General features: G+C 35.7%; 1 protein-coding gene and 1 long non-coding RNA gene across 9 annotated transcripts in view; one reads left to right on the top strand and one right to left on the bottom strand.

The window, feature by feature from the left end:
- Window positions 1-20,762, bottom strand: part of KIAA0825 (KIAA0825 ortholog) — a 393,731-nt gene that overhangs the window by 13,445 nt on the left and 359,524 nt on the right. The window lies entirely within an intron of this gene.
- LOC147584271 (uncharacterized) overlaps window positions 1-20,762 on the top strand; it is an 86,039-nt gene that overhangs the window by 11,130 nt on the left and 54,147 nt on the right. For 6 of the 7 annotated variants that reach the window (XR_015255041.1, XR_015255042.1, XR_015255043.1 and 3 more), the window contains exons 2-4: window positions 15,189-16,697; window positions 18,664-18,810; window positions 20,078-20,157. This is a non-coding gene — a long non-coding RNA (uncharacterized LOC147584271). Of the gene's footprint in view, window positions 1-9,905; window positions 13,007-15,188; window positions 16,698-18,663; window positions 18,811-20,077; window positions 20,158-20,762 lie in introns of those variants that run through there. The other variant, XR_015255039.1, reaches the window with a different exon arrangement.

Raw genomic sequence — 20,762 nt, 5'->3', positions numbered from 1 at the left:
GTGTCTATTCATGTCTTCTACCCATTTCTTCACTGGATTATTTGTTTTTTGGGTGTTGAGTTTGATAAGGTCTTTATAGATTTTGAATACTAACCCTTTATCTGATATGTCATTTGCAAATATCTTCTCCCATTGTGTCGGTTGCCTTTTAGTTTTCCTGATGGTTTCCTTTGCTGTGCAGAAGCTTTTTATTTTGATGAGGTCCCAGTAGTTCATTTTTGTGTTTTTCTTTTTCAAAATTGCTTTGGCTATTCAGGGTCTTTTTTGGTTCCATACAAATTTTAGGATTGTTTATTCTAGCTTTGTGAACAATGCTGGTGTTATTTTGATAGGTATTGCTCTTAGTGCATTATTGTAAAGAGTAGGTGAACTCTGAATTCATAAAGTGGTGGTATTATTTTATAAGACTACTTCTCTCAAGGGGCTTCCCCAGAGCTCTTGCCTTGATGTTCTTTCTGCCCTGGGCCTTTATATTGTTTTATCAGGTAAATTCTCTTTCTTCTAAGTACATGGGTAAAATGAAGTTGGTTAGTATTACAGTGACTCAGTTTTCATTTACACATTTCTGTGATTATGTTGTTCCCTCCTGTCTTTCATGAGGGAGGCGTTTCAATGCTAGTTCACTCATTCAGCCTAGCGTGGCCATGGCTATTTTTGTTTTCCTGTAAACCCTTTGTTGTATCTTTCAAATACAGTGCATAATAATGGCATTTGATCATATTATTGGCATTTCTCCTGAAATGCTAACAAAATATTTGGATATAAAAATGTAAGTTGAAATAAGCCTCCTGATTTAATGTTATTAGTAAACATTTATGTAGTACTTTATATTTACAAATTGCTTTACAATTATTTATTAGTTAATTGTACTGTTAAACAACATTAACCATCTGGCCAAATTAATGATTTCAAATTGTCCTACCAGTCGGTAGCTGAACAGTAAAAAGTAAAGTCATATTGGATTTTATTCTCATTGAACAAACTGTTTTGTCCTTCTCTTTTCTCTTCTGCACAACATAGTGCAGACTGACTTCAAAGGGAGGTTCAAATCAGAGGGAAAAAGAGGTCTGTTTTCTTTCTCCTATTGTCCTATAAATGTTGGCATTCCCCCAGATTCATGCCAGACCTTCTGCACTGAAGAGCAGTCTTCCTCCCATGGAAAACTCCACATCTACTCCCACATATTCAGCTCCTGTCTCCTTATCTGTAATTCATCTGTGTTCCAAACTGTAATTCAGTACCTTTAAAAACATAATTTAATGTTTTTAAAGGTCCTGAATTAGGTTTTAAATTTAAAGGTACTGAATCTTCAAGCTTTCTGGATTCAACTTGTTGGTGGTCGCTTTCACTCCATCTTCAATTATATTCATAATTCATATTTATTCTAATGTATATTTTTAATTATTCAAACTAACCATTACCATCATACTGTAAAGCAGGGTCTGACTTCAAAAAGTACTGTGTGCCTATACTCGCATCTTGTCTACACAGTCAGTCACCATTAAAGGATAATTTATTCTGCAGTCACTCCAACATTCATCTCCCTGCCATCAGTCCACAGTTTAGGTGCTGTGATAATGTGATTTCTAATAAGAAATATGTATTTGGTCACCATCCCAGTTTGGAATTTCCTGTGATGAGAACTATAAAGGTGTCTTTTGTTATGTTAATGAGGTTACTTTTGAAAAACACCTGAGGGGCGCCTGGGTGGCGCAGTCGGTTAAGCGTCCGACTTCAGCCAGGTCACGATCTCGCGGTCCGGGAGTTCGAGCCCCGCGTCAGGCTCTGGGCTGATGGCTCGGAGCCTGGAGCCTGTTTCCGATTCTGTGTCTCCCTCTCTCTCTGCCCCTCCCCCATTCATGCTCTGTCTCTCTCTGTCCCAAAAATAAATAAACGTTGAAAAAAAAAAATTAAAAAAAAAAAAAAAAAAAAAAAAAAAGAAAAACACCTGAGATTGGGGGCTGGTTAGTAAAGGAGCCAACCATGTCATTTAGACACTTGGGATTTCCATTACTACTCCCAGTCTCCAGAGAGGGCAAGGGGCTGGAGACTGAGTTCAATCTCCAGTGGCCAGTGATTTAGTCAATCATGCCTATGTAATAAAACCTCCATAAAAACCCAAAAGGACAGGGTTCAGAGAATGTCTGGGATGGTGACCACATGGAAATTTGGGCAAAGTGGCATGCTGGGAGAGAACATGGCACCTCTGTGCCCTTCCTCATGCCTTGCCCTCCGCATCTCTTCCATCTGGCTGTTCCTGAGTTATATCCATTTATAATAAAATGGTAATCTAGTAAGTAAAATATATTTCTGAGTTCTGTGAGCTACTGTAGCAAATTACTCACATCTAAGGAGGGGTTCAATGGAAATTCCATTCTATTGCACTGTCAGTCAGAAGTACAGGTGACAACCTGCACTGGTGATCGACATCTGAAATGGAGACAGTAGAAGCCAGTCTTGTAGGAATGAGGCCTTAACCTGTAAGATCTATTGCCCTCTCTAGGTAAATAGTCTCAGAATTAAGATTAATTGTAGGACACCTACCTGGTACCTAGAATTGCTTGGTGATGTGGGAAAAACAGCCTCCATATATTGGAAATGTGTGCAGAATCGTCGGTGCTTAGGATTTTGTTGCCTGAACAGTACAATATTCTCCAGATATTCAGAGCCCACGCCTCACACCATGGCTATACCAAACCTGCAGTGACGGCCCGGCCTAGAGAGTTTCAAGTCTTAGTGTTGTAGCTTGGTGGTAGTACTGTTTAGCCATCATCTCTCCTCAGGGAGAAAACGATATCTTGCTGCTTCTACCTTATGTTTTCCCATGTTTGCTGTCTACTTTTACTGTACCACTCACCTAAAATGCCTTTCCATATACCCTAAACCTGCTCATTTTTCAGACCTAGTCCACATCCTACCTCTTTCATAACATCCTTCCCAACTACCCAACCCTGATGTGATTGTCCTTCTCCTTTGAGTCTTTATGTACCTAATGTGAACACTATTCTGGTCTGTTAACCACATATTGCTTTGTTACAATTCTTCTGTTACCTTTTGGATCTGTTATTTTATGATTACATTGCGTTTTATTTTTTCACATGTCTCTTTTTATCTATACTTGCTTTTCTTTGACAAAGACTTATAGCCCTTATTCCACATATTTTATTTCAAAAAACATGTTTCAACTTTAAGCACTCACAAAATATCTCTTAATTGATACATATTAGAAGCTTAGGTGTTCTATTATTCCTAGGTGGATTGAATAAATAATTACCTTTAACCACCAGTATCACAATGAATAGTAGTCAGTATTTCAAACAAGTGTTGTTAAATTGTTATGTGTATGAATGATTAAAATAAGGGCTCTTTGAGCCTTTAAATTAGTCTCCTCATCCTTAGTTCCTACATCACTAGCTGATTCTTGAGGTCTTAAATTCAATGATCATGCCAAAAGACAACAAATGCTGTAAGTTCATTCACTTACTAACCTTTCCATATCCTTTTCTAAGAATGAGATGGTAGTATGAGGAAAACAAGACATTCAGTAACTTCATGTTATTTGGTTAACAGTATAGTGTTTTTGACCAACATAAAAAGTTTTAAAACAAGCTTTGTTCTTAGGATATGGTGCTACAGACAGAGAAGAAATAGAAGACTGGCCCAAATCAGCAAAAACCCTGTGAAACTCTGTCTTAATGAATGGAAACAATTAGGAAACTAATTACAGTGGATCCCTACATAAGACTGTTGTAAAAGTGAAATTAAAGGACCTTGTAAGTTACTTTATGGGCCTTTAGTACATGTAGCCTGTTGTACGAGATCTGCCTTGGTTTGTTGCTTATTTGATATCTATCACAGTGAGACACACTGTAGAACTGTTTTACTGTATATAATTAATTTGCCATTTATCCAGCAAACATTGAGAGCCTCCTAACTTCAAACCATTATGCTAGGTAATACCGAAGTGAAAGCAGCTGTATATGGTTTTGTCCGCAGGGAGCTTATTCAGAACGAGAGAGTTCATCATATGGGCTAGAGTGAATGGCTATTCTAAATCCATTTTCAAAATCCAGTAAAGATTTTATAGAATATTTCACTTTAGGAATGAAATGTTAATGGTAATATAATGCACTTGGACAATTTCCTTAGGCTTTATTTTAGCAATTGTTCATGGGAAAGGCATAATTCAGGCATTTCTTCCTTGTCTCATGAAGCAGTCTGAGGTACCTTGGGAAATAACTTGTGTCCTTTCTTATTCATTAGAAGATAACAACATCAATAACAGAAAGTGTGTTGATTCTTTTTTGCATAAAGTCATTATCCAATTCTGTGGTAAATTTGGAAACTACAGACTGTGATGTTTTCCTTTAAAAACACTTCTGTAGGAAGGTTATTCTGAACAGCACTTAGTCCCAAAGGACAAACTTTAGGGAGGGGACACATAACTTCATGAGTATACTGACTTATGAATAGTTCCAGGAAATCTATTATAAACCAGAAAATTAGGTTTGAATGTAATCAACTTAAATATGAATGGCACTCTTTTTATCCAAATTAAACCACAGGATTAGAAAGTTGTTCTTTTCCTTTGCAGGCAGGTCCTTAAAATAGTATACTTAATAGATGAGGCCTACACTGTTTCTGATATGTTTTCCAGATGATGCAAATCTCCAACTACTGTGGTTTAGTATTTTAAAACCTGACTTTTAAGAAATGTATATTCAGTTTTAGTTCATCTCCTTTAGCATACATTTAGTGAAGATAAAAAAAATCAATGTTATCCTTTTCATGTCAACTTAGAAAATTGATTTATTGCTTACCTTTATCTTCTCTGAAATAGAATAGGTTAAAATTTCCTTGTAGGTTGTAATTTTTAATGCTTTAAAAGTTTTGCTTCTCTCTCAACTTTATATTGAATCTCTAAGTAGTTAAATAATAGGGATCTTACATGAGATTTACAAGGCCTTATACCATTTTCAGTGGGGGCATTGGGGAACAATGGATGGCAAAAATCTTATTTTGATAGGGAGCAGAGAGAGCTTTACAAATTTATTTCTAATTTAACTTAGTCATTACGTCAAACTAAGGTGTACTAGTTCGGGGAGAATTCATTAGGAAAAGGGAAAGCATTAAGGAAACTCATACGTAAAATATGTTTTTAAAAAGCTAGGAATATCATTTATTTGTACTATTGAATAAATTCAAATTTTAACAGAGATTGAGATTTTATTTTTATTTTTATAGAGGTTTCCATGAACTGTAAAGGACATCCAGTTTTTATACAATACTATAAATGGCAGTTACATCTTTGCATTTAGAAATTATAGAACATAGGCCTTTCTTAAAATAAGCAAATGAAGTTATTTCAACTCCCTACAAGTTATTCTGACCTAATTTGATACGTTAATGCCCAGAAAATGATTGTTTATCTTTACCAAAATTATATCATTGTTAATACAGTATGCCACTTAGAACCCCTGAAACCAAATGTTACGTACATAATATATAAAATAGAAATAGAAATATATATATAGAAAAAGAATTATGTTAAAATATATATTTTAAATATGTAGAAACATAGTTATAGCTATGAAAATCCATACTCAATACTATTACATATCAGTGCTTGCCATCATGAATTAACAGTTTGGTGGCTTGCTTCAGCCAAGAATTGGTTGTATGATTAAGATAACTAGCTATAGATGCAGTTTATCCAGCTATTTCTCTGAGAATTCAAATGAATGTTCTTTTTGTAAGGTGGTTGATTTCTTGTACTACTACTAATGCGGTGAAAGGAGTCTTTCCAAGATCAAGAACAAGCAGCAAAACCCTTAATTTGAATTTATAGCCTTCAGAGGCAATCTGCAACACAACTTAACTGTCCGAGCAATTTATTTTAATTAATATGATTTGTGCTATATATTTAAGTAGGAGAGTTATATACCAACAAATGGGACAACTAAGAATGCTAACAGTAACATTTTAAATAGTTATGGCCTAGGGAAAACATAAACGGAAGCACAGCCATCAGTAGTTATGGAAGCTGAACTTTTCCGTAACCAGTAAATCATCCATATCTCCATAGAGACTTCATTTCCACCCGTGGATTTTTTTTTTAATTATAAGAGTTTAGATAAAAGGCCAAGGTCACGCTATTTGCCTAGCATTTAGTGCTGATGTAGAAGAAATGCCCTCTGTTAAGAGAAGTGTCAGGAATACTATATATTGCCAGAGCGCATTGCTGATTTTTCTTAGAGTAATGTATAATTTAATGAATCAAAAGAAAAAGGTCTTTTTTTTTAGTTAAATTTGACACACCTGAAAATATTCACAGACTGTGTTCTAGAGACATTTAGCGTCTACTGCATTTATGAAACTGCTATGTTAAAAGGTACTTAAGTTATATTAAGCAATACTATTCTTGGTCTAAAAATTATATTTTAAAAAATCCTCTTCATCAAGGAAAGAATTACATATTTACAACCCCAATATTTGCAGAAATTGAGTGCATTTTTACTAGCTTGTGTAAAGCTGATGACAACACAAGGATCAGCACTGCACAAACCACTTCTGGGGATAATGATCTGAATGAAAACTCTATTTAGAAACACATGGTCTATCAGTGAAAGATCCTGTTTGCAACCTTTGTTATTCAAATTAGTAGTAACATCATATTTATAAAAGGATTTGAAATATGGACCTAGTTTATATTTTGCTTGAAATTGGCTAAGAATTTAGAAAGATTAGATTAGAACTGTTGTAGAATCCAGGAGAAAATGAGAGCTCTACATTATTAATGCCATTACTCTTCATTGAGTCACTGACTGTATGTTCTTATTCATACAGGTTTCAAAGTTCTTTTCCTTTCATTCATTCAGTAATCAAACTATTTACCAAATGCCTACTATGTGCTGGTACTGTGGGGGTATGGAGCCTATAATAATAATAGCTAGTACTTATTTAGCAATTTGAATATGCTAGGCAGTATTCTCAGTACTTTGCATGTATTAATTCATTTAGCTCTCACAGCAACTTTAAGAGGTAAGTTAACTATCATTGCCACAGACCAAGAGTTACCCAAGTCACACAACTGGATAGTGATGGAGCCAATATTCTAACCCAAGCAGCTGACTCCACTAGTGCTCTTACCCGATACGGTACATGTACCGCAACCTAGGTCTGTCTCTGTGTCTTGTCTCCTATAACAGTAAATGTTAGCTGCTCTCGTGGAGCTCCCAGTTTAACAACATTTTATATCCACTCTGTGTATTTAAAAAAATCGATGAGGGACACACACACACTCTCTCTCTCTCTACTCCCCATGCCAGGCCAGGATTGGGAGAAGTGATTTGAGAACATGGCAGATCCTTTTGAGTTGAGGTGCCATCATTTTCACAGTCATGGCAAAGTAGGAGCATCTCAAAATAACTCCCATTGCCTCATCTCCTTAAGGATGATGGCATCGCTTCCTCACTTCCTTTCCTCATCCCTGAGGAACTAATAAGAAATACTGCTTCCTTTAACTTCATGCTGGCATCAAGGAGGTTAAGAGACAGGCAAGCAAGATCTTTGCCCTCATAGAATTTATATTAAAGTGGATATCAAAGTTCTTTCAGTAAGATTTTTCATCTCATGGCCCTTCAGTAAACTATGGTGCCCTCTTTAATAGCTCACAAAATATGGAGTACATCATGCGTCTAGACTTGGTCATTCTTTCCAAGATTCTTGGCTTGATCTCTTCGTGCTGTTTCACCTTAGGATATTTAACATGAAATCACCACTGCAGTGTGGGACTCCCATAGATGAATTTTAATAATTTATCACTTGAACTTTTGAAAATCGTTCTCTCTACATAAAAAAAAAAAAACAAAATCAAAAGACAAAACAAGGCCAACACTTCAATGTGGATGCAAGCTTTGGCAAAATGCATAAAAGTAACACGAAGTCTAAGGTAAATTGAAACTCTAAGCACATTTTGTTTGCATTCCTTCCTTGTTTCTAATTTAATAAATGTTTCCCAGAATGAAGTTTGTAATACGTACATATGTATGTATTTTATATATATTTATATATATATTTATACACACACACACACACACACACATATAAAATGCTTAGTTATTCCCTTTTGGGTTCTGTGTCAATTGTGTACATTTCATAAATATAAACATAAGACATATTTGCTAAGGAATAACATTTGTTGATGTGGCAGCCCCATGGCTTAAAGTATAAAAAATTCATACCTTGTCAATTATGAATTGCATTTCTCCCATTTGTATAGAATATGGAACTTGTTTGAGTACTAGCTAAAAATGTACGTGATACTATTTCAGATGTGAGTATTGCTTACCAAAAAAAAAAAAAAAAAAAAAAAAAACCACCCTGCCTTAAGAGGTCAAACATCCAAAAACTATAATCCTTATAAATAAATTGCAAAAAGTCTGTCTTTTGCTCATTTATTCAGCTTTCTTCTTATTACATCCAATTACCAACCCTATGAGTTCATTTCCTTTGATTTATCTTTTAGTCCAATGAGTGTCATAATAGAAAGGCAGCATGAATACCCTTTAATACTTATGGATATTTTTCAAATTTAAACATCTTCCTTGCTAAGCAGAATTTATGCACTGACTAACTCCCACAGCTATCACCCTGGATGCCCTCTTCCTATTTCATTACCATTTTGTGGATGAACATATCACTGGTAAGGTATTTATCTTGATAGATAGCCAAAAAAGTCTTGTTCCAAAAAGCTATGCCATGTTTCTAGCCCTTGTTTATGAGGGAGGCATCTTTCAGCAAAGCTGCCTGCACTAAATGGTGGTCCAACTCATATCATTGCTATTTTCCCTGAGTAAAATCTGATATATTCTGTTAATTTAACTAGAAACTGGCCCTTTATTCTGTCTTCCCAATTATCTTACCCATTATCTCTCATACCCTAAAATCATATCATTCCCCAGAGAATTGCTTATTTCTCCAAACATCCTTGTCTCATTGCTTCCAGATAACTATCTGTGACTCTTTTTCCCTTTCAACTGCTTATAGTCATTTTAACATGTGTCATCACAGCTTAAGGTGTGATTATATCTAATAATATTTTACTATTGCAGTGGGTGCACCACAGTTATCACCACATACAGAAAATTCTGCCTGACATTTCCAGAGCTTTTTTGCACTAGAGTAAGTCAAGTACCGTGTTACCTCTTTCTAGACTGCCTGGTGAATAACCCAGTACAACTACCAAATGTCCTGAAAGAAGGCCTTACTACTTTGGACAACCTTCTTCCTCACCTTCATAGCCCTACAGAACTGCCCCTTATTCCTCTTTTCTGACTTTATCTCCCTAATTTAAATTCTAACTTCAAGTGTATGAGTTGACTAGACTATAAATAGTTGACTATTAAAATTAACTTCCCAACAGAACCCATTTATCGACCAAGTTAAACAGATTTCTTCTGTACTTAACAGAGCCCTGCGTTGGGCTCTGTGCTGACAGCTCAGAGCCTGGAGCCTGCTTCACATTCTGTGTCTCCCTCTCTCTCTGCCCCTCCCCTGCTTGCACTCGGTCTTGTTCTCTGTCTCTCAAAAATAAATAAACATTAAAATTTTTTTTTTTAATTTTAGGTTGATTTTTTTTTCCCTAAGGAAATAGTTAGGAAGCATTAAAAAATAAAATCAGGGGCGCCTGGGTGGCTCAGTCGGTTAAGCGGCCGACTTCGGCTCAGGTCATGATCTCGCGGTCCGTGAGTTGGAGCCCCGCGTCGGGCTCTGTGCTGACCGCTCAGAGCCTGGAGCCTGTTTCAGATTCTGTGTCTCCCTCTCTCTGACCCTCCCCTGTTCATGCTCTGTCTCTCTCTGTCTCAAAAATAAATAAAAGTTAAAAAAAAATTTAAAATAAAATCAGCTAGGAGATTGAGATATTTAGTAAGCAAAATCATTCTAATTTTTTCTATCTTGCTCAGCTATTCTATTTGCCATAACCTATGAATTTGGCCAAATGCAGTAAGTCAAATTCAGTTATAGGCAGTTGACATTCAGAAGCCATCTTCACTGATGAACTCATTGTAATGAGTTCCTGCTACTATATTACAATTCTCATTTCCCCATAAAATTTATTAAATTTTATTTACTATCAAAATCCATCATTGATCCAACAATATGCAGTAGAATGAATAATGTCTAATGATGTTTAACATGCCTAATTTTGTTGTAAATTAAGCTATTAAAAACAAGGTCTTTGCCAGCCCTTTCATTTATAGGTGATGGGCTCTACTCAAGAGGATCTTACTCAACAATTCAGGATTATCATTTAAAAAAATGTAAAATGCTTGTCATAGGCCAGTTCTTCTTTAACATTAGCTAGAAAATGAATTCTTTTGGAAGAATACCTTGGGAATGGAGTACATTAATGACCCAGTGGGATAAACACTTGACCACCAAAAAGCACTGCATTTGAAAAATTGCTTTTTCTCAACCTAACCGTGCTTTGTACAACATAAACAGATTCATTACTGCTGAGATATGCTGCATCTCTAATTTCATTTTCACAAAACTTCAACACACCTCCATAGAATCCAGATTAGTTTTCTCAGTAAATAACTATGACATTACCATTATTAGTGTTCATAGGAAGTCCCTATTTAAAAGCACAACAGGGAAATTACTAGACAGTATCTTCACCCCCAGCAAACACATAAAAATACAAATACACGCCCATAGATAATAAAACACTGGAAAATGATAAGGATAATCAAGAAAATGCTATATCTTCACCTGTGGTTTAGCTATTCAGCCAACTTTAAACAATTTTATAATACCATTTATTATTTTTAAAATATAGGAAAATGTTAGCAATCAAATATTATGAGAAAAGTGTCAACCTAATTATGAAATGAAATTAAGCTGTCAAGCAATAAAATACTGTGAATCATTAATCTAAATTCTATATTATACACAAGGAGAAGAGATTCCAGATAAAAGGCTCAAACTGCATAGTGTGAAATATTTCACTTTAACCTGTTCCTAAAATCTTTTCTGGTTTTCTTTTCTGGGTTTTTCTCTTTTTTAATAGTTCAAATGTTTAATAATTAGAATTCCATTCCCATTCATTTGCTACTGACCTAGCGTTGCCTGTGGGATCTGAAAATCGATTTCATGAAGTACAGCCAACCTTTTTATAGGGAAGAGCCCTTTCTAAAATCCCCTAAATTCCCTTAAGCTTTGAAATTCTTGGTGTTCTGTTATGGAATCTGTTAATATCACAGAGAGAAAGTGCAGAAAGATACTAATGCAGGGCTATGGGTGCCTATGCTTCAAGCCATGATGCTGTCTGTGGTCAAATGGGTTGGTATTATAATTTGCTAGGCAATGGTAAATAACGAGTCTAGTCTCCTTTCAAAAATGACTCAGCTACTTAGTGAATGTGTCTTACAAGCTATACAAATTTTCTAAAACAGATTACTGAACAAAATATTGTTATATAAAAATAAATACTTTTGGACTACTATGAGTCAGGCAATATATTAGGTGCAGGAGATAACAGTGAATATGGTAATTATTGCCCCTTCCTTTATGGATGTTAAATCTGTCTCAAAGAGAAATTTTGGACAAGTAATCAAATAAAATGAATGAGTGGCAGTACTACAAAAGTCAATATTCAGGTTCTTTAATAATTTTTATAGTTTTTCTATATGGATCCTGCATATTTTTATTAGGGTTTTTCCTAGAGATTTTATGGTACATATGTTAGTATTATTCAGAGAATTTTTTCTACTATCTCTACTGTTTCTTATTGGTATATTGATATTTCTTGATTTTTTTTTTGTATTTAACAGCCTTACAGATTTCTGTTTAAAAGGATTTTATGTGGCATTTTTGAACTTTCTAACAAATATTCTCTGCAGTTACTAATGACTTTTCCCTTTCCCCCTCCAGTAGTTATTCCATTAATTGATTTGTGTGTTGTTGCACCAGCCAGAAATTCTAGAATAATGTTGAATAACAACATTGGGAATTCCATCCCTCCTTGATTTTAATGAGCTCAGTTTATATAATTAGTATTACATGATGTGCTCTTTCTAGATACCCTTTTTTTTATGAGAAGAAAGTATACTTCATTGTTTCCCTTAAGATGTTGTTTATTAGGAATTTTTTTCCCCTAAGTTCTTAATTATGATCTCTCTCTCTCTCTCTCTCTCTCTCTCTCTCTCTCTCCCCCCGCCCCCCTTTCTCTCTGTATCACTTTAAGTATTTTTTTTCAAGAGGAACATTTAGGTGCTACAAATTTTAACTTCCTCAATAACTGAGAATTCTATTACCATCACATATAAACAATATCTAGGAGGGCATACAATTCTTAGGTTACAGGTTTCTGCCTTAAAATGCCACAGACCGTTGGGAATACAGAATTGTCCAGCCACTTTGGGAAGTGTTTTGGCAATTTAGGGGAAATTTACACTTACACAAAACCCTATAAACACGTTTATGGCAGCTTTATTCATAGTAGCCCAAACCTGTAAACTATACAGGTGTCCTTAAATCCTTCCATACAATGGACTATTACTCAGCCATAAGAAGGAAAAAACTGTTGGTTCATACAACAGGTTGGGTGAATTTTAAATGCATTTTCCTAAGTGAAAGAAGAAAGACTATATATGCTAAAGAAGACAGTGGCTATGGGTTGTGTTGATTTTTTTTTTAATGTTTATTTATTTTTGAGAGCTAGAGACAGCATGAGTTGGGGAGGAGCAAAGAGAGAGGGAGACAGAGAATCCCAAGCAGGCTGTAGCTATCAGCACAGAGCCTGATGTGGGGCTCGATCTCAGGAACACCAAGATCATGACCTGAGCTGAAGTCAGATGCTTCATGACTGAGCCACCCAGGTGCCTCCCCTATTGTGTGATTTTATTTTACATGATACTCTTTAAAAGGTGAAAGTACAAGGAGGAAAACCTATCCGTGGTTGCCAAGGATTGTGAATGGGAGGAGACATTATCCATAAAGGGTAAGTCTCCTTTTCTGTAGGGAAGTGTAATGATGGGCACATGACTCTGCATTTGTCAAAATGTACAGAATGTACACAACTAAGGGTGCATTTTATTGTATGAATACCACAAGATCTACTGGGAGGTGGGGGCAAATATGGAATGCAGATGGCGACAAAAGAAATCTAGCTATATCGCAATTGAATCACATTAACTACACTGAAGGGAATGGGGGAGAAAGAAGCTAAGCAAAGAAACTCTGGAAGGCAAGCAGCATTTTGACTGGATACTTTAAGGCTAAGGACAAAAAGACCTGTTCACACACATCATTCTCTAGTTGGTAATTTGTTTCTTAGATATGGATTAGGAAATTTAAAACTGCTCTTTTAAACTTTAGATTTGTTTTTAGATTTTAAAGGTATTCTTAGATGCTTTTAAAGTTATTTTCATTTATGCTTATATACTGGAGTTTGAGTTAAGAAATAAATTATAGAAAATGGACTCAGATTTCTTACTATCAGAGGAAGAAGTTACAAAAAATAGAGGAAGGCTAGAATAAGCCCTATGGTGTTGGATTAAAATTGGAGATATCACAATGAACTTATTCTTTTTAATGTACACGTAAGTGACACAGAAATGAACTCTGATAGGAAATACCTGTATTTCCTAGGTTCATCCACTGAAGAGGTCTAGAAGGTGCCTGAGTAGCAAAGAGCAAAGCCAGCACCCAAGTCTTGGCTTCTAAATTCCATTCTCTAATGAAAGAAATGGGACTCTTTTGGGGTAATACCTGACTCTAGGGCTGTGGCAGGGAAAACACAATGTAAGCCATCCTGAAAAAGTTGCCAGTTGCCAAAGTCAGAACAGCTTGAGCACCAAGATAAATATCGACAGCACTGGATGGTAACTCCATAATAAAATAAATATTCATGAATCCATACGACTATAAAGAAACAAGTGAATAAATGGGGCAGAAGTGATAAATAATGATTCCACTTGATAAATATGAAGGATTGAGGGAAATAGCAATTATTATTAAAATACCACAGTGATAACTGCCACACAATGTATGCTAAAATTAGTGGGTGAAAGTTTATGCAAAAATAGGATATTTGCATTAGATCAAAGCATCTCCCCCAAATATTTAAAAATTATAAAGGAAAAGTAGTAACCTTGGTAGAGAATCCTAACAAACACCAGATTAATCAAGTGACCAAGAGTAATATCACCAGTAGTCAGACATCCTGATAGTATTCAATCCCTGATGTGATAGACCAAGAGAGGCATGTGACTTTCCTTCTATGACTTTCCTTCCCAGTAATGCACACTTTTTTTAGTGCTTTTTTTTTTTTTTTGAGAGAGAGAGAGAGAGAGAGAGAGAAGGGGACAGAGGATTCAAAGCAGGCTCTGCACTGACAGCCTGATGAGAGGCTCAAGTTCACAAACCATGAGGTCATGACCTGAGCCGTTGTCCGATGCTTAAGTGCTTAATCAACTGAGCCACCCCAGCGCCCCTCCAATAATGCTCATTCTTAAAGTAATCACAAGAAAGCATCAGACAAACCCAAACTGAAGCACAGTCTACAAAAGAACTGACCATGAACCTTCAAGAGTTTATAAGGCCATCCGAGACAAAGACTGGAGAAGACAAAGGAGAAATGACAACTAAATGCAGTATGAGCTCCAGGAACAACAAAAGGACATTAGTGGAAAAACTGGTGAAATCTGGAAAAGTTCTGTACTTTAGTTAATAGTAGTGTCCCAAGGTTAATGTCTTAGTATAGATGAATGTTCTTTGGTTATGTAAGGCGTTGAACATAAGGAGTATCTGAGTGAAGGTATATAGGAAATCTGTGTACTGGTTTTGCCACTTTTCTCTAAGTCAAAAATACAAAAAAAAAAAAAAAAAATATATGGTGCTAAAATAATGTTGTATATGTGCCATCATCTCGTGGCACCGCTGCTTGAAGTTTAAGGCCAGTCTAATTTTTGTCCCTTTTTAGATAATCTGCTTTACCTTTTTCCTGTATGGATGCTTTAAATCTGTTTTCCTCTTTCTTGAAAATAAGTCTTATAATATCATTAATTTGATTTTCTTTAGTGCCAATTTAAATCATTCCTCCTACCCCCAAATGTTATCCACTTCCATTTTCACTTTGGCCTCTTGTTACATCTCATTGTTTGTCTTTTTTGTCTTTACAGATTGTAACCTAAGGATTATCCACAGAGGGTTTGCCTTCCATCTACCGAGGATATACCAGGAAAGTGTTCTAACATTTTGGTGTGATCGCTATATTAAGCTTATTAACACGTGTGTGTGTGTGTGTGTGTGTGTGTGTGTGTGTGTTTCCAGAGTGATTTTTACTTTTCCTTAAGCTGGAGCCTCTTTTCACAAGTACTATTTGAGTTCTTTGGATCATTCAACTTCAAAGTAGGAGAGGTTTCTATATCTAGACCGTTTTCATTATCTTGTGGAAAACCACTGACAACAAATATACTGATTGATTTTGGAGTTGGAGTTTTTTTCGAAGAGATTTTATTAGGGACTGTTTGGTAGAGCCCATTTTAAGTCAGAAGCTACCTACCCAAAATGTCTGCATTTTCGAATTAGTAATTTTAACATTATCTCTCAAGATATTTCTTTGGAGAAAGAATATTTGTAAGCATTATATCTGGAATTCCTGTACTCCAGAATCAGAAAAAAGAATGCAAAGCACTAATTTCTACGTCACAGGATAATGAAAGCAGGAGATTTGCTATTTCTCCATAAAGAGAATTATGAAGTTAGATAGTGGCCTGGAAACCAGTGAAGCTGATTGCAAAATGAATATTTAAAAGCCCCTCTGATTTAATGTGCTCTTGTTTCCATTCCCGTTATTCTTTACAAAGACAAAGAGTCCTCTGTAAATATTGCTTTAAGGATTATCAGGCTTCAATTTTCAAATTCATCCGAAGACCATAATTTAAACCATAATATTGGCTTTACAAATGTAAACAGTGATTGAACCCCTTTCCTTCAGCTAATAGGAATGCCAATGAAATTAAAGTCAATTAAATAATTGCTTTATTAACCTAATGTATTACTTCTACTTCTGTAAGACATGCTGTGGCATATCCAGCCAGGAGGAGAGCTAGAAGAGAACAAACCTACATCAACCTAAGGAGAATGGAAACCAGCATATTTTAAAAACTTGATGCAGTGGGAAGAGTTGCAATATTGATCCATCCATTTCTACGTTGTAGTGTAACACTGGCTAAAGATGAAAAAGTCCTAAGAGCGTTTAAAGGTTTTCATTTGATTTAGATTATATTTAGTAGGGGACAAATTATGTCTACAGGTTAGGTCTAACTTGACTTTTCTCATCTTTCTGCCTTCTGGACACTAGCTGCAGGGAACTGACTTCACCTCCTCAGACTAAAGCCTAGTTGCATCTCTTAGTGACTCACTACTGCTGACAGAATGATGTTTCAACTTTAAACTCCTTATCAGAACTTATAAATCCCTTGATGATTTGAATCCTACTTACAGATCCAGCCTCATTTACCACTATGCTCCTTCCATCCTACCCCTTCGGAGGACCTTCAGCTCTCACTGCAGACTCTGCTGGTTCACTGATCTTTCAGGATGTAAGTTGAAATATCCCCTCTTCAGCCAGAGAAAACTTTTCTCTGTCCACCTCTGTTTCCAGCCTCTTCCTCTGCTTCCCCCAGGCAAGTTATCCCATTTTTTTCTTTTATGATAATACAGAATTACGTGTTTATTTACTTCTAATATTACATACCTTGAGAGATTGGTTTTACTTATTTTGTAGATGTCTTTCTCTCCCACTGTGTTGTCCCCTTCCTTTACAAGGGCAGGACTAGATCAATTATTCCAACAATATCAGAACTTAGGGAAGTACCTGGTACCTATGAGTAAATAGGCAGGTATCTCTAGAAAGATACAGAACAAGTTCTTAGTAGTTACAGCCTTTCTTATAGCTCATGTCCCTCCTGCTCTGCCCCAAATTTTGTTAAGGTCCTGAGCACAAAAAAAACAATTTTTTTTTCGTTTTGATTTTTCTTTTTTTTTTTTTTTTTAATGTTGTTTTTGAGCGAGAGAGAGAGAGAGACCACGCGTGAGTGGGGAAGGGGCAAAGAGGGAGGGAGACACAGAAGCAGGCTGCAGGCTCTGAGCTGTCAGCAGAGACAGCTTGAACTCACCAACTGTGAGATCATGACCTGAGCCAAAGTCAGATGCTCAACTGACTGAGCCACCCAGGCACCCCTTGTTTTGTTTTTTCTGACACAGGCTCAGACTACACCAAAAGTACAGCCAGAGGTTGCTTCTTTGGAAAGCTTTTATAGATGTTAAGGATGGAAGAAGGAAGAAAGGAGCAAGCAGAGCAAAGGATTACCCTCCTTTGGTGCTGATATGCCTTCCATGTATATTATCTCATTTAATCCAAAAACACTATTCAGAATAAATATTATCATTCCCATTTTTACAGTTAAGAAAACTGTGACTCTAGGGGCGCCTGGATGGCTCAGTTGGTTAAGCATCCAGCTTCAGCTCAGGTCATGATCTCGCGGTCTATGATTTCAAGCCCACATCGGGCTCTGCCCTGACAGCTCAGAGCCTGGAGCCTGCTTCGGAGTCTGTGTCTCCCTCTCTGTGCCCCTTCTCCACTTGTGCTCTGTCTCTCTTGCTCTCAAAAATAAATAAAACATTAAAAAAATATTTTAAAAAGAAAATGTGATTCTTTATATAATTTGTATCAGGCCACTCATCTGACCAGTTACCAAGCTGGAATTTAAATTTGACTTGACTCATTCAAAATTAATTCTTTTCTTAAAATATGGGAACTAAAGAAATTTTAGTTCTACAAAACTGTAATGGCCCATTCTGTGAGTATTCTAAACTTGATGCAGTTTTGGTTTTCAACTTTAAACATGAGGATTCAGAAATGTTTGCCTCTCATTTCTATTATACTTAGCTTCATTTGGTAGTTATTCATCTATTGGGTATTTATTAGACATTTACAAAGGCCCAGCAATAAGCTGGACACTTGGAGAGTAAGCATGCCTGAGACACACACAATTTCTCTACTCAAGAAATTCCTTCACCATTTTCTTAGAGGCATTCTCATTCTGGAAAGCCAGCCTACTTGCTATCCCATTTATGGTTTCTCTATTTTTTTTTCTGCCTTTAAACAAATTAACCCTCATACAAACATACACCTCATAGTCTTTATATTAGTATTTTTCCTGTTTTCTGTTCTTATTCCAAAAGAAATACATGCTTCGTCTTCTTCACGGTCAACAAAATCTACTGTTTATATAAGTAAATATTTAAGAAGATTATAGATTTTATACTATTATCACATAAATTAGATTAAAAAGGAGTGACATTAATTTTATAAAATGCTTATATTATGTGTATGTATACACACGCACATATATATACACACATCCACACATATATATATATAAGTACATATATGCATTTGCATAATCTTTAGAAAGTATTAGACTTTAAATGCACAGGTCAGAGTAAATTTAGTCTTTGGAATCTATTTAAATCAGAATGAAGGGACTTCCCAAATGAAAAACTGGCAGCTAGATGTATCAGTTTTCTATGTAACAAACCACCCCAAATTTAGTGAATTAAAATAACACAATTTATTATTTCTCACAGCTCTGAAGAAAATTCTGTTTGTCCTGCCTAGACTCACTCATGTGGCCCTTGGCAGCTCAACTGGATGGGCTGGGTCTCTGTCTGGCCTGTCATACCGGTCTTCTTCACAATATGGTGGTGTCAAGATTCCAAGACCATAGCCCCAGTGTAGGTATTAAGATTCTGCTCTTACCACATTTACTGATGTCCATTGACCAAAGCAAGTCATTTGGCCAAGCTCAGAGAAACTGTAGGATGCTCGGAGTTGTGATTCATGGGGAGGCAATTATTCCAATAATCTACCACACTGAGTATCTTTATAGCATACTTAAAATTATATCACATATACTTCTAAGGCTGAGGATATGCATAATTAGCTACACAGAGCCTTGAGGATTCTGACGACTTATTGATGGATATACATCAAAAGAATATATAAAGTTTGGTTTAGAGATATATACATACATTTAAGTGCTTCTCTGAATTTACAATGAAACTACATATTAAATATTTCTCATCTATTGATTCTACATGCCTTTGGATGCCCACCACACGTTCACCTGTAGCTACTGAATCAGATGCTCAAGCCTTTCCTTTATTTCATTTTTCCTCAAATTCTAAGTGCCTAGAAGGACTGCTCGTATATCCTGGTTTTTATTCAGCAATTAATATTCAACAACTCTCCATTCACCACTGTAAGCTGGCCAATTCATAGTACCTAGACTGCATGTTCTGGACAAGCACAGATCTGAATCCATATAAATTCCTAGGGCAGTTTATTATGATTCTTAAAAAGTAGAGATTCCAAAGCATCTTTTTAAGGTATTGGCATAGAAAAGGGTATAGGACTTAAAATTAGAAAACATGAGCTTCAGCTTTATCACTGACCATCAAGTCACTTAATCTCTCAGCAATTTAGTTTCCTAATCTAGAAAAAGAAAGCAATAGTAATAGTAGGTACTTTATAACCTTATTTGGAAGATTAAATGATATGATTTAATGAAGGGCTGTGCAGAATTATACAAATGTATTACAGGCCTGCAGTGCCTTACCAGAAACCACTGAGGTCATTTTCAGAATTCAGACTTATTTAAATTTTAGACAGGTAATACAAAACATATTTTGTTTATTAAGTAACATTCCTACCATAGTGTAGGATAGTACCCTATACCAAACACATTAATATATCTGCAGCAAAACATTTAAGTAGAGTGAATTAAGACTATAAGTTTATAAAGGCTTTTAGTTTAAGAGCTTTTGTATCTCAGAACCGCAGATAAGGGATTGTGGGTTTCTATTTTATGGTTTTAATAAGTTTAGGCCATTTTTAAGTTTTGAAAAACGGTACAAAACCTTTAATAGTTAAGATTGGCTTTATATAGTTATAGATGACTCATACCTTTGTTTTTATAATTTTCTTTCCTTATCGATATAGGATCTTCATAAAGTAATGAATAATATTTACATTTGGAAGAAAGAAGAGGGAAGAAGATTAAAAAAAAAAAGAAAGAAGAGGTAAGAAGAGATTTTAAGGGCAATGAATGGCAGTGATAGTGAATGCATGATAAATAAGCCAGTCGGTAGGTGTTGAATTAGTTTACCTATGGAATATATAATCAGTGGGAAAATATACATGAAAAGTACACTGTAAAGTTAGGAAAGCTATGTACTGTGTGCCCTGCATTTTACTTAATATTTGTAGGGAAACATTCAATATAAAATCTCTCTGCCCTCCAGCACAGAGATAGAACTAACATGTAAAAATGAAGAAGTCATTGAACACAAAGCGTTCTCCATTGTTTAGAAATTTTAAAAGGTATGGATATGAAAAAAAGGTCAGTATGGATAGGAGCTGCCAAAGAAGGTTTTACAAAGTAAGTGGTACTTGAAGGATAGCTTCAGTTTGGATAGAGAAAAGATAACTGAGCAACAATGTCATGTTAAGCAAAGATAGGAGAGTAGTAACGTGTTCCAGAGGCAGAGAAGGACCAGTGTATATAGAACAACAAATGAATCTGAAATCATGCAGTAGAGCCATTTGTGGAGGGATATAAAAGCCTAGAGGGAATAGTTGGACTTGATGGATCATGTAATAGGAAATCACTGCAAGTTCTTGAGCT

The sequence above is a fragment of the Puma concolor genome, chromosome A1 (genome assembly GCF_028749965.1).
Source record: "Puma concolor isolate L17-30 chromosome A1, mPumCon1.1.hap2, whole genome shotgun sequence".
Taxonomy (NCBI): Eukaryota; Metazoa; Chordata; class Mammalia; order Carnivora; family Felidae; genus Puma; species Puma concolor.
This window is presented reverse-complemented; position numbering and strand designations above follow the sequence as displayed.